A 27547-nucleotide genomic window follows, 5' to 3' on the forward strand; every position below is an offset into this window, starting at 1 on the left:
AATACACTCTGCGCTTTGGTACTGACCCCAGGCCTCTCTTAAAGGGATCTCCGGTATGAAAGTTAGGGTAAATGCCTCAGCGCTCTGATTCTCACCCCAGGCTTCTATTAAAGGGATCTTTGGTATGGAAGTTAGGGCAAATCCACTCAGCGCTCTGGTTCTGAAGCCAGGCCTCTGTTAAAGGGATCCCCGGTATGGAAGTTACGACCGTTCCACTCAGTGTTCTGGTTCTGACCCCAGGTTGATGGGACGATGTGGAATATTAGGGGTAGTAGTCTGGTGGCTCTGGCTGATGGGATGATGTGGGATATTAGGGGTAGTAGTCCGGCGGCTTTGACGGGATGATGTGGGATATTAGTAGTAGTTGTCCGGTGGCTCTGGCTGATGGGATGATGTGGGATATTAGGGGTAGTAGTCCGGTGGCTCTGGCTGATGGGACGATGTGGGATATTAGGGGTAGTAGTCAGGTAGCTCTGGCTGATGGGATGATGTGGGATATTAGGGGTAGTAGCCCGGTGGCTCTGGCTGACGAGATGATGTGGGATATTAGAGGTAGTAGTCAGGTAGCTCTGGCTGATGGGATGATGTGGGATATTAGGGGTAGTAGTCCGGTGGCTCTGGCTGACTGGATGATGTGGGATATTAGTAGTAGTTGTCCGGTGGCTCTGGCTGACGGGACGATGTGGGATATTAGAGGTAGTAGTCCGGTGGCTCTGGCTGACGGGATGATGTGGGATATTAGGGGTAGTAGTCCGGTGGCTCTGGCTGACTGGATGATGTGGGATATTAGTAGTAGTTGTCCGGTGGCTCTGGCTGACGGGACGATGTGGGATATTAGAGGTAGTAGTCCGGTGGCTCTGGCTGACGGGATGATATGGGATATTAGGGGTTGTAGTCCGGAAGCTCTGGCTGACGGGATGATGTGGGATATTATAGTGAATGTGGCTATGCGGAGTGGGCGGGGCTAGACAGTCAGCTTTATATATATATACATATATATATATATATATATATATATATATATATATATATAATCATTATAATTTGTTATAACTAACCGTAGTTATTTACTATGCCCGGGCAGCGCCGGGCTCTTCAGCTATTATATAATAAGGACAGCATTCTATAATCAACAATAAGAACATTATGTAGACCAATCTACAAAGAGGATAGCAGTCTGTAGTTTAATTTGCAATAATGTGAGAATTCTATAGACAGATTTAAATGGCTCTATCATGGTAGCAAAAAAAGAACATGTTGCTGCATCCCTGAGTATTCTGGTCTCAGCTCAAAAAACAACCTGAATGTACTGTAAAAAGAAAAAAAAACAAGAATATATTTAACCATCTATCATTTTGAGGGTAAATTTTAGGCGTCAGTGGAAACTTCCTTTATTTTTTTTTTAGGTTTGGACCATGACAGCTCTGTAATTCTACTGATGTATACTGCCCCCTAGTGTACACATAAATACAGTCAACATGTCATTTGTTACACTGAGCAGTTCACACTGCTTACCCCTTTTGCTGTTCGGTGGTCAGGTTCAGTTTGCTGGTGGTTAGAGAATCACATGGCTCCGATTTAACTGAAATAAAAGGACCTTGCGAATCAGAACCATCCACTCACCTGTGATGTTCATCCCCCTGAGGTGCACAGTGGCAGCCATGGGGTAGACATGATGTGCATGGTGACCAGGATAAAGTCTATAACAGTACTGCAAAAGATCAAGAAGGAACAGACTCAAGCTCTGGGTCTGTCACTTTACATTTCTGTATAGAATTAATAACTTGAAAAAGTAATATTTGACATCCATCTTGTCATTGGTGCTCAGAGCTTGTCTTGGGGATCTTGGATGTAATGATTTTACACCAAACTTCTGATGGGAGAAAACCATCTGCTCCCTACATTGTAGTGGCTCAGTTGGGGCCCCGTCACACATAGCTATGCACAAGCGATCCCGACAACGATATGACCTTGTCAGGATTGCTGGTGCATCGCTACATGATCGCTGGTGAGCTGCCAAACAGGCAGCTTCACCAGCAATCAGCACCAGCGACACGTGGGTAACAAGCAACACACGTCGCTTAGTTACCCACTGTGTACCTTAGTTACCAGCGCGCTGATGCAGGGAGCTGGTAACCAAGGTACACATCGGGTTTCTAAGCGGCGCGCAGCACTTAGAAACCCCATGTGTACCTTGGTTACCAGCTCCCTGCATCAGCGCGCTGGTAACTAAGGTACACATCGGGTTTCTAAGTGCTGCGCGACGCTTAGAAACCCGATGTGTCCCTTGGTTACCAGCGCCAGCTCGCTGATCGCTGGTCTCCCGCCTGTCACACGCAGCGATGCGTGCTGGCCAGCGGGAGACCAGCGATCAAAAAAATGTCCTAGCCATTCGAGGACGATCAGCGATACCCGGCAGGGGGGCCGGTCACTGATAAGTGTCACACACAGCGATCTTGCTGGTGAGATCGCTGTTGCGTCACAAAACTTGTGACTCAGCAGCGATCTCGCTAGCGAGATCACTGTGTGTGACGGGGGCTTTACACTGGTAGGGGTGACTGCGAGCAAGCTTGTTGACTGTTTCAAAAAACAATAAGCGAAACAATGAGTGCAGCTCTGGAGTATACAGTGATACAAGATGTAAATCAGGATCAGTACAGGATAAGTAATGTAATGTATGTACACAGTGACTCCACCAGCAGAATAGTGAGTGCAGCTCTGGAGTATAATACAGGACGTAACTCAGGATCAGTACAGGATAAGTAATGTATGTACACAGTGACTCCACCAGCAGAATAGTGAGTGCAGCTCTGGAGTATAATACAGGATGTGACTCAGGATCAGTACAAGATAAGTAATGTAACGTATATATTCAGTTACTCCACCACCAGAATAGTGAGTGCAGGTCTGGAGTATAATACAGGATGTAACTCAGGATCAGTACAGGATAAGTAATGTAATGTATGTACACAGTGACTCCACCAGCAGAATAGTGAGTGCAGCTCTGGAGTATAATACAGGATGTAACTCAGGATCAGTACAGGATAAGTAATGTATGTACACAGTGACTGCACCAGCAGAATAGTGAGTGCAGCTCTGGAGTATAATACAGGATGTAACTCAGGATCACTGCAGGATCAGTAATGTAATGTATGTACACAGTGACTGCACCAACAGAATAGCGAGCACAGCTCTGGAGTATAATACAGGATGTAACTCAGGATCACTGCAGGATCAGTAATGTAATGTATGTACACAGTGACTTCACCAGCAGAACAGTGAGTGCAGCTCTGAAGTATAATACAGGATGTAACTCAGGATCAGTACAGGATAAGTAATGTAATGTATGTACACAGTGACTGCACCAACAGAATAGCGAGCACAGCTCTGGAGTATAATATAGGATGTAACTCAGGATCAGTACAGGATAAGTAATGTAATGTATGTACACAGTGACTCCACCAGCAGAATAGTGAGTGCAGCTCTGGAGTATAATACAGGATGTAACTCAGGATCAGTACAGGATAAGTAATGTAATGTACAGTATGTACACAGTGACTGCACCAGCAGAATAGTGAGTGCAGCTCTGGAGTATAATACAGGATGTAACTCAGGATCAGTGCAGGATCAGTAATGTAATGTATGTATACAGTGACTTCACCAGCAGAACAGTGAGTGCAGCTCTGAAGTATAATACAGGATGTAACTCAGGATCAGTACAGGATAAGTAATGTAATGTATGTACACAGTGACTCCACCAGCAGAATAGTGAGTGCAGCTCTGGGGTATAATACAAGATGTAACTCAGGATCAGTACAGGATAAGTAATGTAATGTATGTACACAGTGACTCCACCAGCAGAATAGCGAGGGCAGCTCTGGAGTATAATACAGGATGTAACTCAGGATCAGTACAGGATAAGTAATGTAATGTATGTACACAGTGACTGCACCAGCAGAATAGTGAGTGCAGCTCTGGAGTATAATACAGGATGTAACTCAGGATCAGTACAGGATCAGTAATGTAATGTATGTATACAGTGACTTCACCAGCAGAACAGTGAGTGCAGCTCTGGAGTATAATACAGGATGTAACTCAGGATCAGTGCAGGATAAGTAATGTAATGTATGTACACAGTGACTCCACCAGCAGAATAGCGAGTGCAGCTCTGGAGTATAATACAGGATGTAACTCAGGATCAGTACAAGATAAGTAATGTAATGTATGTACACAGTGACTGCACCAGCAGAATAGTGAGTGCAGCTCTGGAGTATAATACAGGATGTAACTCAGGATCAGTACAGGATAAGTAATGTAATGTATGTACACAGTGACTGCACCAGCAGAATAGTGAGTGCAGCTCTGGAGTATAATACAGGATGTAACTCAGGATCAGTGCAGGATAAGTAATGTAATGTATGTACACAGTGACTCCACCAGCAGAATAGTGAGGGCAGCTCTGGGGTATAATACAGGATGTAACTCAGGATCAGTACAGGATAAGTAATGTAATGTATGTACACAGTGACTGCACCAGCAGAATAGTGTGTGCAGCTCTGTAGTATAATACAGGACGTAACTCTGGATCAGTAATGTAATGTATGTACACAGTGACTCCAGCAGAAGAATAGTGAGTGCAGCTCTGGGGTATAATACAAGATGTAACTCAGGATCAGTACATGATAAGTAATGTAATGTATGTAAACAGTGACTGCACCAGCAGAATAGTGAGTGCAGCTCTGGAGTATAATACAGGATGTAACTCAGGATCAGTACAGGATAAGTAATTTATGTACACAGTGACTCCACCAGCAGAATAGTGAGTGCAGCTTTTTAGTTTTAACATAGCCATAAAGCATGGGATTGCTACATGTGTACAAGATCAAAACCACTGTCAGCACGAGTGAGCGCCAGAACCACTATTGGTACATGAATGCAGGACCAGAATCGCCGTCAGTACATAAATGCAGCATCAGTACATGAATGTGTGACGCTGCTTCAGGCACCCCTAGCCGTTTAGTTTTGTCACTTCCTGGGTAGGTACGGCCGTGTGGCACAGTAGGGTATAACAGAATGCAGCACCAGAACCACATTCAGTACATGAATATATCACCATAACCACATTCAGTACATGAATACATTACCAGAACCACCATCAGTGCATAAAAACAGCAACTGAATTTCATCGCGTCAGCTGTGTACTGCGGCGAATCGGTGCACAAGAGATGGGAACAAAAGCAGAGGGAAGAGAGATTGCACACACAGAGCAGCACCATTTGGCAGAAGCACAGGTGCCTCCTGGTGGCGAAAGAGAGGTCAGACGAGCCGAGTCAGAAACCGAGAGGGAACGAAGTACCAGAGGTCACAGCAATACACGTAATCAAATACAAGCCAGAAGTCAGAACCAGATGAGAGCAGAGGTAACACAGGGAGCGAACACTAAGGCATGCGGGGTTGCAGGAAAGGGAAGTCATTGGATCAGAGTACACGGGCAGAGGACAAAACACGGTATCAAAGGGTCAGCTGCTCTAGCCTGGAAACATGAACTATCACTGACATTGGTCTGCAGGCCACAGCAGACAGAAATAGCCCCACAAAACCCAAAACGAAGCAGAGAAGGTTAACCCGGCACAACCAGATCGGGGAGAGAATAGCAAGAAACAAACCCCGGCCTGGATCATGACAGGGGTGACGTGCAGCACATGTAGAGGGTATGGGGATTGACATGCAGCACATGGGGAGGCTGTGGGGGGCAACATGCAGCACATGGGGAGGCTGTGGGGGGGCGACATGCAGCACATGGGGAGGCTGTGGGGGGCGACATGCAGCACATGGGGAGGCTGTGGGGGCGACATGCAGTATATGGGGAGGCTGTGGGGGGTCTCATGCAGTACATAGGGAGGCTGTGTGGGGCTGATTCTGTATATGGAGAGGCTATATGGGGCTCCTGCTGTATATGGGGAAGCTGTGTGGGGTGTTATGATTGGGTCACCGAGGAGGAAAGCAAGATTAAGCTAAGCCACAGAAAACCAGAGACGTTAGTAACTAAGCAGATTGCAGACCCCTGATCCTATCCACACAACTAGCAGTAGCCGTGGAGCATACCTACGATGATCCTAGACGCCTCGGCACAGCCGGGGAGCTAACTAAGCCTAAAGCAAGAAAGGGGAAATCTAAACTGCCCCAGAGAAGACTCCAAAGGAATAGATAGCCCCCAAACATATATTGTCGGTGAGACAAGATGAAAACACAAACGCAGATAGGAAAATAGACTGAGCAAACGATGGGGCCCACACTAACTAGACAGGACAAGAAAGGAAAGACTCTGTCTGCAATCACGCAAAAAACCCTGCAAAAAATGCCCAACACGTTTGATAGAAAAATACTGAAGTCACTAGACTTCCCCCACTATATCAGCACTCTGGTATATTCTGAAAGCAGAGCAAAAAGAGGCCAATCTACTAAGGGACAAAAACAAACTGGCACAAGCAGTAACATAAGGATGGAAATTCAGCACAGCCCCAGCCGGAGCTGGCTGACCACACAAAACTGAAATAGACAAAACCAGATCAAATGTGAACAATAGCAAAAGAACACTTAGCTGAGCATGCAGGGACTGAGCTGGAAACTTAGACCTCAGGAGGCAGGAAAAAATCACCAGCAGGGATAGAGGGAGTCGGCTGTCTTAAATCCAGTCAGAAATTCTAGATCTCCAGTCATCTTCCTCATTATCAGGTGGCAGGCCTCTGTTAATTAGATCAGCTCCATTACCTCCAGTAACCACCAGAGGGAGCCCGGAAAGAGAATTTGCGACCCCTCTGTCAATATAACCAGCTCCACTACCTTCACTAGTAACCAGAGGTAGGCCAGAAAGCGAATTCACAACAGTAGCCCCCTTGAGGAGGGGTCACCGAACCCTCATCCACGCCACCAGGCCGATCAGGATGGGCCCGGTGAAAAGCACGAACCAATCTATCGGCATGAATGTCAGAAGCAGAGACCCAAGAATTATACTCCTGGCCACAATCCTTCCATTTGACCACGTACTGGAGTCTCCGTCTAGCCAAACAGGGTCAGGAGGTGCCGCCATAGGAACTACTGGCTCCACAAACCTCTTCAACAGAGATTTATGAAACACGTTATGGATCTTAAACGTAACTGGAAGAGCCAATCGAAAAGAAACAGCATTAAGAATCTCCAAAATCTTATAAGGTCCAATGAATCTTTGGAGACGCAACCTTCATAGGAATATTCTTTGACGACAACCAAACCATATCACCCACTTTAAACCGGGGACCAATAGTCCTGTGCCGGTTGGAAAACCGTTGGGCCTTTTCCTGAGAGAGGGACAACTTATCCACCACTTGGTCCCAAATCTGCTGCATTCTCTCTACCAGAGTGTCCACACTTGGGCAGGTCGAAGATTCCACTTGTCCTGAAGAAAATCGAGGATGAAACCCAAAGTTACAGAAAAAGGGCGACATCAAGGTGGCAGAACTAGCTCTATTGATTAGCGCAAATTCGGCCATGGGCAAAAATGAGACCCAGTCATCCTGATCAGCAGATATAAAACATCTCAAATAGGACTCCAAAGTCTGGTTTGTTCTCTCAGTCTGCCCATTGGTCTGAGGATGAAATGCAGAGGGGAAAGAAAACTGAATTCTCAGTTTGGAACAAAAAGCTCTCCAAAATCTGGAAACAAACTGGACTCCTCTGTCCGACACAATGTTCTCAGGAATCCCATGCAACCGAACCACCTGTTGTAAAAACAAGGGCACCAACTCTGAAGAAGATGGCAACTTTGGGAGTGGTACAAGATGCATCATCTTAGAAAATCTATCACAAATCACCCAGATAACAGTCATTCTCTGAGAGACAGGAAGATCAGAAATAAAATCCATTGAGATATGGGTCCATGGCCTCTTGGGCACCGGCAGGGGCATCAACAACCCACTAGAACGAGAACAGGGTTTAGACCGAGAACAAGTCCCACAGGACTGCACAAAATTCCTGACATCACGAGATAAGGCAGGCCACCAAAAAGACCGACTCACCAAATCTCTGGTACCAAAAATACCTGGTTGACCAGCCAACGCGGAGCAAGGAATTTCAGACATTACTCTCTTCCTCCACTGATCAGGAACATACAATTTCCCCATCGGGCAACGTTCAGGTTTGTCCTCCTGAAATTCCTCCAGGGCACGTCTCAAATCGGGTGAGATGGCGGAAAGAACTACCCCCTCATTTAGAATGGTAGTAGGCTCGGTCACAATAAGAGAATCCGCAAAGAAACTCCTAGAAAGGGCGTCCGCCTTGACATTCTTAGTGCCCGGAAGAAAAGAGACCACAAAATTAAAACGCGTGAAAAACAAGGCCCACCTAGCCTGTCTAGGATTCAAGCGTTTGGCTGATTCAATCAAATTCTTGTGGTCGGTGAAGACCACAACTTGATGTCTAGCTCCCTCCAACCAATGTCTCCACTCTTCAAATGCCCATTTCATGGCCAACAATTCCCGATTCTACACGTCATAGTTACGTTCAGATGGGGAGAATTTTCGAGAAAAGAAGGCACAGGGATTCATTTTAGAAGTCACCGGATCTTTTTGGGACAAAATGGCTCCTGCATCAATCTCAGAAGCATCTGCCTCCACCTGAAATGGGAGTGAGACATCAGGTTGACGTAGAACCGGAGAAGTGAATCTCCGCTTAAGCTCCTGAAATGCCGAGACTGCCTCTGGAGACCAATTCACCACATCAGCGCCCTATTTGGTCAGATCCGTCAGTGGTTTGACAATACCAGAAAAATTACCTATAAATTTACAATAGAAATTAGCAAAACCCAAAAACTTCTGGAGAGCCTTCAAAGAAGTGGGCTGAACCCAATCATAAATGGCCTGTACCTTGGCTGGGTCCATTTCAATAGCCGACGGGGACAAAATAAATCCCAAAAATGAAATCCTCTGTACACCAAAGAGGCATTTCGATCCCTTAACAAACAGGGAATTCTCCCTCAAAATCCGGAACACAGTCTGAACAGTGTTCCACATGAGAATCCCAATCAATGGAAAAGATCAAAATATCATCCAGATAAATGATCAAAAACGTATCCACAAAGTCCCGGAAAATATCGTTCATAAAAGATTGGAAGACAGAAGGGGCATTAGTGACCCCAAAAGGCATCACCAGGTACTCAAAATGTCCCTCCGGAGTATTAAACCCCATCTTCCATTCATCCCCGTGCTTGACGCGAATAAGATTATACGCCCCCCTGAGGTCAAGCTTGGTAAACCAGCAGGCACTTTTAACTCTGGAAAATAAATCAGAAATCAGGGGTAACGGGTACTATTATTTAACAGTGATTACAAGGCCTTAATGAACCATCTTTCTTCGCCACAAAAAAACCCCCAGCACCTAAAGGTGAAGAGGATGGTCTAATACAGGTGTCTCAAAACTCGGCAGAGTAAATGGGCCGCACATAAAAAAAATTTAAGCTGGCGGGCCGCAATCCTTTCAAACTTAATACAGTTACAATTGATAGCGGTATTTAAGGAGTTAAACGGCCACGATCGGTGCTACTACCGATCGTGGCCATTTAAATAGGTTGTCAGCTGTGATGTACAGCTTAAGCCCCCGTTACACATAACGATGTCCCAGCGATTCCACGAACGATCCGACATGATGGGATCGCTGGGACATCGTTAGGCTGATCGCTGGTGAGCTGTCACATAGACAGCCCCAGCGATCAGGACCAGCGACGCTGGACACTAGTTTCTAATGTAAACATCGGGCATCCAGGAGGCGCGCGACTCCTGGATACCCGATGTTTACATTAGTAACCAGCGTGCAGCGTCGCTGATCGCTGGTCTATCGCTGCCACACGCAGCGATGCATGCTGGGCAGCGGGAGACCAGCGATCGAAAAACGGCCCAGGCAGCTGCTCCACGATCAGTGATAACCGGCAGGGGGGCCGGTCGCTGATCCCCGTCACACACAGCGATATCGCTGGCGAGATCGCTATGGCGTCACAAAATCAGCGATCTTGCCAGCGAGATTGCTGTGTGTGACGGGGTCTTAACCTCAGCAGATGATAGTATCAGCTCTGCATGTGAGCCGGCGCTATCATCTCGCTGTACACGCCCAGCCACAGTCATCTGCAAAATCCAGCAATGGGAGGAAAGTCACGCCTCCGCTCTCTGTGCGCTGGCGTGATGTCATTACACAGCACCAGAGGAATGTCATCACGCAGGGCCACAGCCACAACGGAGCGGCGCACTCCTCCTCTCTACTAGCGTGAGCAGTGGCGTAACTACAAAGTTATGGGCCCTGGTGCCATGCCAAAATACACGCACATCTCCACTCCGCACACCTCGTACACACGCGGCTCCGCTCCGTACACTTCATACACACACGGCTCCGCTCCGTACACTTCATACACACGCCGCTCCGCTCCGTACACTAATACACACGTGGCTCCGACCTGTACACGTCATACACACGTGGCTCCGCTCCGTACACTTCATACACACGTGGCTCTGCACACCTCGTACACACGTGGCTCTGCTCCCTACACCTCATACACACGTGGCTCTGCTCCGTACACCTCGTACACACGTGGCTCTGCTCCGTACACCTCGTACACACGCGGCTCTGCTCCCTACACCTCATACACACGTGGCTCTACACACCTCGTACACACGTGGCTCTGCTCCGTACACCTCATACACACGTGGCTCTGCTCCGTACACCTCGTACACACGTGGCTCTACACACCTCGTACACACGTGGCTCTGCTCCGTACACCTCGTACACACGTGGCTCTGCTCCATACACCTCGTATACACGTGGCTCTACACACCTCGTACACACGTGGCTCTGCTCCGTACACCTCATACACACGTGGCTCTGCACACCTCATACACACGCGGCTCCGCTCCGTACACCTCATACACACGCAGCTCCGCTCCGTACACCTCATACACATGCAGCTCCGCTCCGTACACCTCATACACCCCGGCTCTGCTCCATACACCTCATACACATGCAGCTCCGCTCCGTACACCTCATACACATGCGGCTCTGCTCCATACACCTCATACACATGCAGCTCCGCTCCGTACACCTCATACACATGCAGCTCCGCTCCGTACACCTCATACACATGCGGCTCTGCTCCATACACCTCATACACATGCAGCTCCGCTCCATACACCTCATACACATGCGGCTCTGCTCCATACACCTCATACACACGCGGCTCCGCTCCGTACACCTCATACACATGCAGCTCCGCTCCGTACACCTCATACACATGCGGCTCCGCTCCGTACACCTCATACACATGCGGCTCTGCTCCATACACCTCATACACATGCAGCTCCGCTCCGTACACCTCATACACATGCAGCTCCGCTCCGTACACCTCATACACACGCGGCTCTGCTCCATACACCTCATACACATGCAGCTCCGTTCCGTACACCTCATGCACACGTGGCTCTGTACACCTCATACACACGCGGCTCTGCTCCATACACCTCATACACATGCAGCTCCGCTCCGTACACCTCGTACACATGCAGCTCCGCTCCGTACACCTCGTACACATATGGCACCGCTCCGTACACCTCGGTCCTCGCACACACACGGCTCCGCACTGTGCACCTCGCACACACTCAGCTCCACTCCGTACACCTCGGTCCTTGTACACACATGGCTCCGCTCCAAACACCTCATACACACCTGGCTCTGCTACATCCACCCTATCAACCCGTCCTGACCCCACACATAAACTTACCGGCATCCAGCGCCATGACAACTAGCACAGACATTAGGGTCCTTCATCCTGCATACACTGAAGCCCCTGATCATGTGACCTCTGACTCCTCCCCTCCTGTGACCTCATCACAGGTCCTGTGCACACAGCCATCTCACACTCCAATTCGTGCTGCTGCCTTCCCCCTTCTACCTACCTCAGGGAGTGTGACGTGGTGAACCACGGGCCGCAGATGACTGCTTCAGGGGCCGCGTGTTTGAGACCTCTGGTCTAATATGACCCTTCTCCAACGACTCCTTGATATAAGATCGCATAGCATCATGTTCTGGTACAGATAAGTTGAAAAGCCGACCCTTGGGAAATTTACACCCAGGCATCAACTCAATTGCACAGTCATAACTCCTGTGAGGAGGCAAAGATGCAGACTAAGGCTAAGTGCACACGTTGCAGAAAATTTCTGCACAAAAACCTGAATCCCTTCCCAGAAACCGCACCTATTTTTCCGTGGTGTTTTTTGCGCGTTTTTGATGCGTTTTTTATGCGTTTTTTACCGCAGCGGTTTCTAAACGCATGGAAGAAGCCAAAACCGCGGAAAAATCCGAAAAATTAATGAGCATGCTGCGTTTTTTACCGCGATGCGTTTTTTTCGCTGTAAAAAACGCATCAATGTGCACAAAAAGTGCAAAATGCATAGAAATGACTGCTCCTTATTTTTAGCGGTTTTATAGCGGTTTTATAGTGAAAACCGCGGTAAAAAACGCTGTGTGTGAACACAGCCTTACTCTCACTAAATACATCAGAAAAATCAGCCAAATAATCAGGAATATCATGAGACTGAGGAGAGGTGGCGAAAACAGGAGTGTCACTAAGAACACACTGACAACCCCAACTCACCACAGACACAGATTTCCAATCCAAAACTGGATTATGAGTTTGCAACCAGGGAAAACCCAAAACAATAGTATCATGCAAATTATGCAGCACCAAAAATTTACAATTTTCTTGGTGGTCCTGGGCGACCTGCATTATCACCTGGATCCAAAACTGGGGTTTATTCTCCGCCAAAGGAGTAGCATCAATACCCCTCAAAGGGATAGGAGTCCGCAGGAGTATCATGGGAAAACCACAACGTTTAGCAAAGTCTAAATCCATCAGATTCAATGCTGCTCCTGAATCAACAAAAGCCTTAGCGGAAAATGTAGACAAGGAGCAGATCAGAGTAATTGCCAAAAGGAACTTAGTTTGTACAATGCCCACCGCAAATGTGTGTGCAAAAACTTTTTCTCGTTTAGGGAAGACAGAAATAGTATGAGAGGCGTCTCCACAGAAAAACACAGCTTATTACGCCTTCTAAACTCCTGACGTTGCGCCCTAGACAAAACCCTATCACATTGCATGGGTTCAGACGTTCAACGTCTCTCATGTAGTTTTACGCTCACGTAAACGCCGGTCAACTTAAATAGCTAATGACATAGAATCATCCAGACCAGAGGGAACAGGAAATCCCACCATAATATCTTTTACGGTCTCTGACAAACCCTTCCGAAAGAGAGCTGCCAGTGCACTATCATTCCATGTAGTAAGGACCGCCCACTTTCGGAATTTTTGACAGTATAACTCTGCAGAATCCTGACCCTGGTTCAATGCCAATAAGGTTTTCTCAGCTTGATCAATAGCATTAGGTTCATCATACAACAACCCCAAGGCTTGAAAAAATGCATCCACATTAGTCAGAATAGGTTCTCCACGTGTCAGAGTGAAAGCCCAATCCTGGGGATCGCCGCGTAGCAGAGAGATGACAATTTTAACCTGCTGCACAGAGCTCCCCGATGAGTTAGGCTTCAAGGCAAGAAATAGTTTACAATTATTCTTAAAATTCAAAAATTTCGACCGAACCCCAGAAAACACATCAGGAGTAGGGAATTTTGGTTCAACAGCAGATGATTGAGCGAGATAGGCAGAAATTCCTTGCACTTCAGCAGCAAGCTGCTCAACACGATCAGACAATTGCTTAATCTCCATTAAAGAAAAAAAAATCCTCCTATGGCCCCAGAGAAAAAGAGGAAAAAATATATATAAAAAAAAAAAAATTCTGACACTTTTTTTTATTTACAATTCTAAGCCCCGCCCCTTGCAGTCACATGACCGTAGGTCCTTCACTGCTTGCTAACTTCAGCGTCTCCAGGTCCTGTTTGCCTGAGCTTCCTGGCCGTATCTAACCCCGGGCCCCCCTGCAGTGTGAGTGAGTCCCTGCTCAGCGGTGGTTGCACGCCGGCGCTGACAGGACCGTGACAGATGAAAACACAAACGCAGATAGGAAAATAGACTGAGCAAACGTTTGGGCCCACACTAACTAGACAGGACAGGAAAGGAAAGACTCTGTCTGCAATCACGCAAAAAACCCTGCAAAAAATGCCCAACACGTCTGATAGAAAAATACTGGTCACTAGACTTCGCCCACTATAGCAGCACTCTGGTATATTCTGAAAGCAGAGCAAAAAGAGGCCAATCTACTATGGGACAAAAACAAACTGGCACAAGCAGTAACATAAGGATGGAAATTCAGCACAGCCCCAGCCGGAGCTGGCTGACCACACAAAACTGAAATAGACAAAACCAGATCAAATGTGAACAATAGCAAAAGAACACTTAGCTGAGCATGCAGGGACTGAGCTGGAAACTAAGACCTCAGGAGGCAGGAAAAAACACCAGCAGGGATAGAGGGAGTCGGCTGTCTTAAATCCAGTCAGAAATTCTAGATCTCCAGTCATCCTCCTCATTATCAGGTGGCATGCCTCTGTTAATTAGATCAGCTCCATTACCTCCAGTAACCACCAGAGGGAGCCCGGAAAGAGAACTCGCGACCCCTCTGTCAATATAACCAGCTCCACTACCTTCACTAGTAACCAGAGGTGGGCCAGAAAGCGAATTCACAACAGTGGGGCTCCTGCTCTATATGGGGAGGGTGTGTGGGCTTTCTGCTGTACAGCAGGAGGCTGTGTGGGGCTCCTGCTGTATATCGGGCGGCTGTGTTGGGCTCACGCAGTATATGGAGAGGCTGTGTGGGGCTCACGCAGTATATGGGGAGGCTGTGTGGGGCTCATCCAGTATACAATTAATATTAATGTAATTATCAATAATATAATAATGATATGTTGATATTAATATTGAGCAGAATTAATTTCGGCCTATTGGTTCGGCCATCCACAACAGTCACGGTCTCTCATGTGGCCCCTCAGGAAAATTAATTGCCCACCCCTGCATTAAAGGGTTCTTTGGTGAAAACAAGTTATCACCGATCCACAGGTTAGGTATTTGAAAACTTATTGATTGGAGGAATCCGACCATTGGAAACCGCACCGATCAGAAAAATTGCAAACTTTTATACCTGAAAGGGAACTTTTATACCCATTTTAAAATGGATCAGCAGGTGGGATGTCTGAACGCAGCTCCATTCATCCTCTTTGGGACTTACAGAAAAAGCTAAATGCAGCACTGGGGATAAAAGTTCCACATTCTGCAGATTATCCTGGTCCCAGCTGTCAGGAACACCGCACTGCACTTGCTCACTGAGCCAGTGCACGTGTCCTGAGTACAAAAACTGTGCACAAAGATACCTGTGGAATGGGGCAGCAGTGGTGACGATGCATGCTCTAGGCTCACAGGACCTGAAGCACATGATGCTGGGGGCGTGGCCTAAGCTCCACAGAGCTAGGAGCTGCAGGGAAACTCCTAGAAAGGTAACTACTGGACAAAGTTACCAAGGGGCATAGACAGACACAGAAACCAGATCAAGCCGAGGTCACAGCACGAGATCGCACGACAGTACCAAAGGGTTATACAGAATGGATAGTCGGGACGTAGCAATAGATCAGAAAACCAGAACAAGCAATAGACGGTACAATAGGGACAAACTGTAACGGAGTAACGATAGCCAAGCCAGGAGGTCAGAACCGGAAAAGACAATAGTGCCAAAACGAGAGATGGAGTACAGAGTGAGGGGACGGACCGGGTCATACACGGGAAGCAAACAAGCAATGCAATATACAAGCACACCAGGGGCGTCAGACACACAGCCAGAATAACAGTATAGCTGACAGAGAACCCAGGTAAAGAGTGAGTATAAATACCCCTCCCAGATCCAGAAAGAGGCCACTTACACTTAACCCTGTGAGTGCAGGGCAAGAACCCTGATCAAACCATGACAGTACCCCCCTCTTAACGGGGGGACAATGGACCCCCAGACTTGTCTGGGTATCTGGCGTGGAAAGCCCACACCAGACGATCGGCATGCACCCAACTGGCCGGAACCCATGACCGATCCTCCAGAGAGTACCCCTTCCAGTGTATCAGATACTGGAGTCTCCGGCGCACCCACCGGGAGTCAACAATGTGCCCTACTTCATACTCCAGCTGCCCCTCTACCAACACTGGCGGAGCATTTGATGAGGGATCCTCTCTCACCGTCCCCACAGGCTTTAACAGGGACCTGTGGAAGACATCAGAAATTTTAAAGGAGGTGGGCAGCTGCAGTCGGTAGGCTACTGGGTTAACAACCTCCACAACTTTGTATGGACCAATAAACTTGGGGCCCAGCTCTATAGATGGTATCTTAAGCTTGATATTGCGGGTGGATAGCGACACCTTCTCCCCTACTGCAAATGCTGGACCTGGCCCCCTCCTCTTGTCAGCAAACCGCTTATAGTTTTCCTGGGCCTTGGAAATATTCCTCTGAACCTCCCTCCAAAGAATTCTAAGACGTTGTGTTGCACCCTCAGCTCCAGGACAACCTGAATCCAATGCGGAAAACTCTCCAAAATGTGGGTTAAACCCATAGTTGATCTGGAAGGGAGACTTCCCAGTAGACTAACTCACGCGACCGTTGAACGCAAACTCTGCCATGGGCAATACCTCACACCAGTCCTCCTGCCTGGAAGAGGCCAAGCATCTCAGAATCTGCTCCAACAATTGGTTTGTGCGCTCCGTCTGTCCATTAGACTCTGGGTGGTAGGCAGAGGAGGACAACGAAATCCCCAGCTTTTTGCAAAAAGCCCTCCAGAACCTGGCCACAAACTGTACCCCTCTATCTGACACCACATTCATAGTGTGGTGTAGTAACCACTGAGTCCGCTAGGGGGCGCTGTGTGGATGTCCCAGGAGAAAGGATAAATGGCAGAATACGGAATGGCCGTTATGTATCCCAAAGTGGGTGGCTTTGGGATGGAGACTTATGTGTTGTTCAGCAATGATATTGCTGAGTTGTTGTTTCAATGTGTAAGGGAGAAGTCTCCAGGTAACTAGAGAGATGGGCGGGCCTTGTTACCTACAAACCCATCCAGGGGGTGTGTTTAAAGCACTGTTGGAAAGAGTGTGTAAATGCTTGAAGGACCTGTGATGAGGTCACAGTCATGTGACCCGGTGGGCGTGGCTATGAACCATATAATGTGGCCAGGGTAGGTCACAGGTGGTGAATGCTGGGACCTGGTTGGTCCAGTGTGGAAGGTCCCATCTGAGTGAGATGGGGCAGCCTTCTGACAGCAAGTGAACGCTGTGTTAATGGCTGCACGTGCTTGAGAGTTCCTTGGAGGGAATGGACGTCTGCCGCATGATGGTGAAGGAACCATGAGTGACCCTGACGTGGGTGAGATAACGCTGAGGCTGAAGAGCCTGTGTAATAGACATTTGCTTGACCTGTGTGACATAAGGATAACCAGAGTGAAGCTATAATGGACGCTATGCTGTATATGAACTTTATGTTGTTTCTATGGGTTTATGCTGCTGAATAAACCGCATGGACTATGTTATGGTTATTGAAAACATGGTGCCGGATGTGTTTTGTTCACTGCCTAGCGAGGATCCCCTAACTGAATGACAGCGCTACCTCACATGTGGTGGAGAATGCGGGCAATATTGTAGCCTTGTTGCTAGGGGCAACGGAAAAGGACTGCAAAGTTTTGGTTGCTAAGGGCAATGGTTTCCGAAGGCATATGTTACAGTGCTGGCAAGGCTGAGCCAGGAGGGCTGATGGTTGGGGAAGTCACTGCCCGGCTGCGGTTCTGAAACCGTGGGGCGGCCTAGTGAGTAAGGCACTGTCCGGATCGGTGAGCCCAGTGCGGCCGTTTCCCCAGGAGAAAGAGACTTATAGGATACCTCTGCGGTAGAGGGGTCCGAGAACCTGCGTTGCCAGCAGGTGACGGTCGTGAAAACCGTGTTGTACTGACCGGGGTCAGTGAGAAAGAGACTGGTGATTGCTAGGGTGCCTCTGCGGATATGAGGTACCCGAGGACCTGTGTGGCCGACACAAGTAACGGACAGGTGTTCGTGTTGTACTGACCTGGGTCAGTGAGAGAGACTGTGTACCTGGAGGGTTCAGTGAGCAAGGTCCTGGAGGGTCAGTGTTGGGAGATTCTAGAAGAATCGGATCCCAGGAGCACGTGGTATGACCTTGGACCTGGTGAGGCGTGAGTGTTGGGCAGTCTCAGGAGGAGATGGTTGTCCTGAAGAGCACCCGCTAAGCCCCTGGACCTGGTGAGGCTGGTGTGTTGGGAAACCCTGGGAGGAGGGTCGCTCCCTGAATAGCACCCGGTGCGCCCTGTGTGTTGGACGGTCTCAGGAGAGGAGACGAAACATCCTGAATAGCACACAGAAAGGACACGTGAGTTTTTGTGGTGTGTTTTTTTTTTCTTTTCTCAACTCAGCCTGCGGTGGCTCAGTGGGAGTCAAGAAAGTGACAAGCGGCTTCCGGTAACTCGGCGGGGTTATGAAGGGGACAAGTGGCTTCCGGTGGATCGGCGGGTCCACAAAGACAGCACCAGAAGGAACTGGTGTGGTGTCGGTGATCGGTGACAGCAGGAGCTATGGTGGTGCCAGCAAGGACTTGTGTGGTATCGGTAAAAGAGACAAACTGTGTTGTGTAAACTGTGGTCTGAGAAGACCGGTAGAACGGACATGGGGAAATCCTGAAAGGGGGCGGTGATCCAAATTGGGGTGGTAACCCAAAAAGAAGTGGAGTCCCAGAGGGGGGCGGTGACCCAAATTGGGGTGGTAACCCAAAAAGGGGTGGAGTCCCTGGAAGGGGCGGCGACCCAAATTGGGATGGTTCAGGAAATGGCAGCACTGGTTGCCTCAGTGGGTATGTGTGGGGAAACGCAGTGTGTCTGTTTGAATCTTGAGGAGTGCGGCATGTATTTTCCGGATAATGACGGGCCACAGGTGTGTAGCGTGATGCTGCACCGGGAAGGAGTCTCTGGTAGACTGGATTCAGAGAGTCAGGTGACTCTGACAGGAACTCTGCTCGTTTTATCTCTGACCGAGAAAAACGCCAGGGTTTGCTGTAAACATGGGGTCACGGTGAACTATGCAGTAGACCGAGTAATGTTTGAGGGGAGCAAAGGTGGTGTGTGCCAAGGGGGCGGGATACCACAAGACTTAATCTATGCTTTGGAGAGAGGCCGGGACTTTGTGTTGTTTGATGACATATGGTCGGACGATGGAGACGTTTCGACTGTGGGGCCAGCAGACACTGAGACGTGGACAGGTCAGAGGTAGAACTGACCAGAAGAAAAAGTACATCTGCCCAACTTACGGACCTGATGTCTCGTGATATGACGTATGCTGGGCTGGGAGATGAGACGACTGGGGTAAAAACACAGTTAAATGGTAACGGGACGGTTCACTCGGCTGACAGGACTGACCCAGTGGTACCCTTTGACAATATAATCAAAGAAGTAGTGGTGCGACACGTGCTGGCCAAAAGGGAACAAGATCATGAGATACAGTTAATAAAAGAGAGAGTGGAAGAACATCTTGAACGAGAAAGAGTCCTGAGACAAATGGCCGAGCACAGGGTGGAGGGGCTCGAGAAAGAAGTCTTGGAGCTCAGAGGTCACCTGTCCACCTGGCAAAGTGTGAACGAGAACCTCAATGAAGAGATGGAGGAACTCAGAGGAGTAGTAAAAAGTCTTCTGCGGGAGAAGTTGGGCGAAGACTTACCGCGGGTGAGCGCGAGTGATAATAAGACAGAACTGCCAGTAGCCATTGTGGCAAAGGGTCATGAAGTGATGAAATCGTGTGAAGTTGGTGAGTTAAGAACTGAAGAAGACAGTCACCCGGTCGGGTCAACGATAGTGAGGGATGTGTCCGTGGTAAAGCTAGAGCCTTTGGTCCAGGAAGAGAGCAAGACCACGACCTTCCAGTCTGTGATTGATGTACCAGAAGACATGCAAGAAGCCTGTGCTGAGGAAGGTGTGCATGAGGCTTTCAAAGAGGCGGTCAAAGCGTGTAAGGTGCGCTGGGCACCTGAGACTTGGCAGTTGGTGATAGTATCAGCCAGAGAAGATACATCAAACCGAGTAGCTGTCCTGAAGGAGATGCATCTACAATGTCTCCACGCCAAACAGCTGGTCAGGCGGAGTAATGTGAAGGCTGCTAGACGCCTAGAGTTAGCAAGGGAGGCTATGGATCGACTGGGTGTGAGGAAAGATGTGGTTCCGGTACCCAAAGCTCTGATTGGGAGAGTCAATGGAAGATCCGGGAAGGTAATGCAAGACCTTGTAAATAGCTCCGGTGTGGTGAGGGTGAGGATCCCTCCTGATGAGGAAGACCAGGTATCCAGTGAAGAGGGTAGGATTCCGATCATGGTGGTTGGCTCCGTGGAAAGCCTGAGAAACTTTCGGATGCTCTTGGAGTATCGAGTGGGGTACCTGCAAGAGATTGAGCAGTTGCGGCAGGACCGTCGGCGAATCAATAAAGAGGTACGAAACACCAGGTGGCGGCCGCCTTCAACCCAAGATGTAAGGACCCGAAGGGTTCCACCAAGAAGTGACAGGGCAGATGGCCGAAGAATGTCAGCAAGTGGTAGTTCGACTGGCAGGATGACGTTAAGAGACCATAGTTCATGTGAGTCCCTGAATGAGTCAGAATCAGGCCAGACAGTAGGCCCGATTAAGACTGATGACCGCACCAACCGGGAGAGCCGGTCAGTGGGAGAAAGGTCAGGTGACCAAGCACACTGTAGGAGAGTGGTGACTAGACAGTGTCTGACGACGCAGACAGACCGTGACTGGAGGGTCAAAGTCAATGACCGACATTCTGACCGCTGGAGGCGGGGGATGTCTAACGTAGGAACGAGGTCGTATGACAGATGGAGACGGTTCTCTCGACCTGTGGGGCAAGGTGTAGTGAGTGCCCGGTCGCGAGACCCTGGTGTAATTTTGTGTGTTCAACCCCACAAGTTTGAAGAGAGGGGGGAGGTATGTGGTGTAGTAACCACTGAGTCCGCTAGGGGGCACTGTGTGGATGTCCCAGGAGAAAGGATGAATGGCAGAATACGGAATGGCCGTTATGTATCCCAAAGTGGGTGGCTTTGGGATGGAGACTTATGTGTTGTTCAGCAATGATATTGCTGAGGTGTTGTTTCAATGTGTAAGGGAGAAGTCTCCAGGTAACTAGAGAGATGGGCGGGCCTGGTTACCTACAAACCCACCCAGGGGGTGCGTTTAAAGCACTATTGGAAAGAGTGTGTAAATGCTTGAAGGACCTGTGATGAGGTCAAAGTCATGTGACCCAGTGGGTGTGGCTATGAACCATATAATGTGGCCAGGGTAGGTCACAGGTGGTGGATGCTGGGACCTGGTTGGTCCAGTGTGGAAGGTCCCATCTGAGTGAGATGGGGCTGCCTTCTGACAGCAAGTGAACGCTGTGTTAATGGCTGCACATGCCTGAGAGTTCCTTGGAGGGAATGGTTGTCTGCCGCATGATGGTGAAGGAACCATGAGTGACCCTGACGTGGGTGAGATAACGCTGAGGCAGAAGAACCTGTGCAATGGACATTTGCTTGACCTGTGTGACATAAGGATAACCAGAGTGAAGCTATAATGGACGCTATGCTGTATATAAACTTTATGTTGCATCTATGGGTTTATGCTGCTGAATAAACCGCATGGACTATGTTATGGTTATTGAAAACACGGTGGCGGATGTGTTTTGTTTGCTGCTTAGCGCTGAATGACAGTGCTACCTCACAATAGGCACTCCATGCAACCGAATTATATGCTGCATAAATAATCGGGCCAGGGTTTCAGCAGATGGTAACGCGGGGAGAGGTACAAAGTGGGCTTGTTTTGAAAACCTATCCACCACCACCCACCCATATCACCGAGTTGCCCCTGGAAGGAGGAAGATTTGTGATAAAATCCATGGACAAATGTGTCCATGGTCTATCTGGAATTGGCAAGGGCACCAACTCCCCGGCCGGCCGGACCTGAGAACTTTTAGAACGAGCGCACACCCCACATGCAATCACAAACTTTTTAATATCTGTTACCATAGAGGGCCACCAGAAACTCCTCGCAATTGCCCCCCGGGTAGCTGCAATTCCAGGATGAGCACTCAACATAGAATCGTGAAATTCCTGCATAAGTCCGAGAAGGAAACGTTTCGGTACAAACAATTTACCCGGGGGTTTACCACCCGGAGCCCGAGCCTCCAAAATCCCTCTCTGTAACTCAGATGAGATTTCGGCCACCACTACTCCTGGCTGAAGAATGGAGGAGGGAGGTTCTGGAGGGGACACCGAATCAATGCTTCGGGATAAGGCATCAGCCTTGATGTTTTTAGATCCCAGGCGGAATGTGATGGTAAACTGAAATCGAGAAAAAAAAGCGCCCACTGAGCCTGTCCGGGGGTCAATCTCTTGGCAGACTCGATATAGGCCAAATTTTTGTGATCAGTGATGATTGTAATGGGATGAACGGCCCCCTCCAGGAAGTGCCTCCATTCTGCAAAACCCAACTTTACCGCCAACAACTCTCTATTGCCGACATCGTAATTTCTCTCGGCAGAGGAAAATTTTTTAGAGAAGAAGGCGCAAGGCCTCAGATTAGTAAGGGTAGGAGGGCCCTGAGACAAAACTGCCCCCACCCCTACTTCTGAGGCGTCAACCTCCACGACAAAAGGTCTTGACGGTTCGGGTTGTACCAATACAGGGGCTGAAGAAAAGCACTAAATATTTTAATGTCATGAAAGAATTTTTTTGCAGCTACAGACCAATTTTTTACATCAGCTCCCTTGAGAGTGAGGTCCGCTGGAGGCTTTACCACCTGCAAGAAGCCCTTAATATATCTCCTATAAAAGTTAGCAAAGCCCAAAAATTGCTGCAACCCTTTCAAGTCATGAGGCTGCACCCAATCCGTAACAGCCCGGACCTTCTTAGGATCCACGCGGAACCCCTCCCCTGACACAATCAACCCCAGAATGAATACTTCTTGCATGAAAAATGAGCATTTTTCCAACTTGGCATACAAATGATTCTCCCTCAGTCTCATGAGCACCATCCGCAAATGGTGCAAGTGAGATTGACTGTCCACCGAGTACACCAGAATGTCATCCAAATAGATAACCACAAAACGACCAATTAAATCAGAGAAAATTACATTAATAAAATTCTGAAAAACAGCAGGAGTGTTGGTGAGACCAAAGGGCATAACCAAGTTTTCGAACAGCCCTTCAGTCGTCAGGAATGCTGTTTTCCATTCCTCCCCTTCCCGGACTCTTATAAGGTTATATGCCCCACGTAAATCCAGTTTAGAGAACCACTTGGCCCCGGTAAGTTGGTTACATAGATCAGGAATTAGGGGGAGAGGGTATGTATTTTTCACAGAAATTTTGTTTAATTCCCGAAAGTCGAGGCACGGCCGCAAACCACACGACAGTACCAAAGGGTTAGACAGAATGGATAGTCGGGACATAGCAATAGATCAGAAAACCAGAACAGGCAATAGACGGTACAATAGGGACAAACTGTAACGGAGTAACGATAGCCAAGCCAGGAGGTCAGAACCGGAAAAGACAATAGTACCAAAACAAGAGACGGAGTACAGAGTGAGGGGACGGACCGGGTCATACACGGGAGGCAAACAAGCAATGCAATATACAAGTACACCAGGGGCGTCAGACACACAGCCAGAATAACAGTATAGCTGACAGAGAACCCAGGTAAAGAGCGAGTATAAATACCCCTCCCAGATCCAGAAAGAGGCCACGTACACTTAACCCTGTGAGTGCAGGGCAAGAACCCTGATCAAACCATGACACCAGCAGTTGGACCCTCACAAATCACAAACTGATCATGGTATTACCTGTTCACTGACACTATCTATACAGCCCCTGTATATAATGTCACCGTTGATGACTATTACCTGTACACTAACTATACACTATATACAGAGCTCCGTTGTATATAATGTACAGGTAATACAGTGATCACTAGTGTAGTGACATTCTACACAGGAGCTGTGTAGAAAGTATATAGTGTACAGGTAATACAGTGATCACCAGTGACAGTATACACAGCAGATCTGTATATAGTGTCAGTGTACAGGTAATATAGTGATCACCGTAATATAATAAACAGGAGACATGTATATAGTGTAAGTGTACAGGTAATACAGTTATCAATGAGGAAAAAATACACAGAAGATCTGTATATAGTGTATAGTGCACACCAGTGACATTATACATAGGAGCTCTGTATATAGTGTACCGATAATACAGGGATCACCAGTGACATTATACACAGGAGCTCTGTATATAAAGTATAGTGTACAGATATTACAGTGATCACTGGTGACATTGTACACAGGAGCTCTGGATAAAGTTTATATAGTACAGATAATACAGTGACTCCTCAGTGGCATTATACACAGGAGCTGTGTAGATAGTATAGAGTGTGTAATGTACAGGTAATATACTGACTCACCAGTCTCTAATTGAAGTAATCCATCTTCTCTTTTCTTCTTCATTTAGCGCAGACCGCTATCACTACTTCCAGTCCAGACTCAATTCTGCAGAAAATAGCACACATCATCTATAGGTGATTACTTGTAGAGCACATTCTCCATTTAACCCCTGACTTCTACACTGCATCAAATGAAGAAAAAAAGCGACCTAGCCCCTATACAACAATTATGTAAACAATCCTGACCCTCTTTATTTAATAATGTCACCCATCCTAGGACCCTTTTTTTAATAATGCACCCCATCCTGGCCCTCTTTATTTAATAATGTCCCCCATCCTGGGCCCCTTTATTAATAATGTCCCCCATCCTAGCCCCCGTTATTAATAATGTCCCCCATCCTAGCCCCCGTTATTAATAATGTCCCCAATCCTAGCTCCATTTATTAATAATGTCCCCCATCCTGGCCCCCTTTGTTTAATAATGTCCGCCATCCTTGGCCCCTATGTTGCCCCATCTTGAGCCCAATGTAGCCCCATCCTGGGCCACTATGTTGCCCCATCCTGGGTCCCTATTTCTTCTGTCCTGGGACGTTATTTTTACTATCCTGCCGCATCCACAGGAAAAAAAATGTATTCTTCTTCCTGCACTCCCCTGCCGTCATCTTACTGCTTCATATCCGGAGTGGAAGCTAAAATGGCCGCCGGACTATAAGAGGTCACATGCTGACATCAGCATGCGGCGCAAGACAGTTACGTCACTGCCATATGTCCATGCCGTGTGCTGACGTCATCTGCTGATCTCTGATAAGCTGGCGGCCATTTTTACTAGAGCAGTGTTGGCGGGCCCCCTCTACGTCCTGCTCAGGGGTCCACCAAGGACTCAGGGCCCACTGGAGCTTCATCTGGTGTTTCCCCTTGGCCAATCCGACCCTGCCCATGCTGCCGTTCCATGAAAAAATATTTGCCCCTTGCTGTGCTTCCTGCACTGCCCCTTTCCATATTATCCCCTCCCACACTGCCCCGCTCAACAGTATCTCCCCAACACTGTCCCTCATCATAAATCCCCCCACAATGCGACTTTCCATAAAATCCCCCTCACGCTGCCCCCTAAAAGGGTGGTCTGGGACCATGATACTGATGACCGATCCCTATGCAGGGGTTACACGACAGAATTAGCAGCATTAAGCGACCACTGATCGGCTGTAAATGAGCTGATCGGTGATCGTGTAAAAGTAAACAGGCTGACCGCATTTAATATGTGCACAGAACTATCATTTCACCCAACAAACGAGAATTTTGCTGGCGACTCACAACCTGTTTAAGTGAACGATTATTGGGAAACAAATGTTGTTATTAAGGCTCTCATCCCCACCAACAAAAAAAACAAACAAATTCGATATATAAAAATTGTTTCATATGAAGGGACAAAATTAAAAACATATTTTGGTCATAAAAGATGTAAAAAGCAGATGGACAGGTATTTCCATGTCCCCTTTAAGTCACAAGCTTGGTTGCCAAATTTGACGCCACTTATTTCTTTTGAGGCTGTTTTCACCTCAGGAGACCTCACCAGCAGAGCTCCTCTAAGAAACCCAACCTCAGCCTCTCTAGCTCAGGGACTTGAAATTGACCGGAAGCGAAACTACAGTTCCCATCATGCCTTGCCACATCCACGCTGTATATGAATCATAGTATGAAGCAAGGAATGCCAGGACCTGTAGTTCACAGTAGCAGCAGCGCGGACAAGACAACTAATTTAATCTGTTTTTGTTACCAGACTTTGATTCATTTTTTATGTCATAGGCCCAAGATTCCCTCTTTTTTTTAATGATATCAACTCGAGATAATAATTGTGCGATATTTGCTTCACAAACCTCATACCTAAGGTGTAGCAAGATGGACGATCAGCGAGGTACAGCGGTTGAGCCTAGACCGTATGGGCTCCTTCCAGGTCCTGACTGCAGCCCATACAGTCTAGCCGGCTCACTACTGAAGATGCTAGACTGTATGGGCTCCTTCCAGGTGCCTGACTGCAGCCCATACAGTCTAGCCGGCTCACTACTGAAGGTGCTAGACTGTATGGGCTCCTTCCAGGTATATATTCTTAAAGACAGCAGACATTATGGGCTGCTGCCTGACCCTAACTGCAGCCCATACATGACACTAGAATGTATGTGCTCCTTCAAGGTATAAATTATTAATGCCAGCCGAATATTTGTGCTCCTTCCAGGTCTAGCCGGCTCACTACTGAAGATGCTAGACTGTATGGGCTCCATCCAGGTCTATATTATTGTAGATACAGACTGTACGTGCTCCTGTCAGGTATATATTATTGTAGATACAGACTGTATGGGCTCCTGTCAGGTATATATTATTGTAGATATAGACTGTATGGGCTCCTGTCAGGTATATATTATTGTAGATACAGACTGTATGGGCTCCTGTCAGGTATATATTATTGTAGATATAGACTGTATGGGCTCCTGTCAGGTATATATTATTGTAGATATAGACTGTACAGGCTCCTGTCAGGTATATATTATTGTAGATATAGACTGTATGGGCTCCTGTCAGGTATATATTATTGTAGATACAGACTGTACGGGCTCCTGTCAGGTATATATTATTGTAGATATAGACTGTACGGGCTCCTGTCAGGTATATATTATTGTAGATATAGACTGTATGGGCTCCTGTCAGGTATATATTATTGTAGATACAGACTGTACGGGCTCCTGTCAGGTATATATTATTGTAGATATAGACTGTATGGGCTCCTGTCAGGTATATATTATTGTAGATATAGACTGTACAGGCTCCTGTCAGGTATATATTATTGTAGATATAGACTGTACGGGCTCCTGTCAGGTATATATTATTGTAGATACAGACTGTATGGGCTCCTGTCAGATATATATTATTGTAGATATAGACTGTACGGGCTCCTGTCAGGTATATATTATTGTAGATATAGACTGTATGGGCTCCTGTCAGGTATATATTATTGTAGATATAGACTGTACAGGCTCCTGTCAGGT

This window comes from Dendrobates tinctorius, unplaced genomic scaffold, assembly GCF_039654945.1.
Source record: "Dendrobates tinctorius isolate UK_male_01 unplaced genomic scaffold, ASM3965494v1 ptg000065l, whole genome shotgun sequence".
NCBI lineage: Eukaryota > Metazoa > Chordata > Amphibia > Anura > Dendrobatidae > Dendrobates > Dendrobates tinctorius.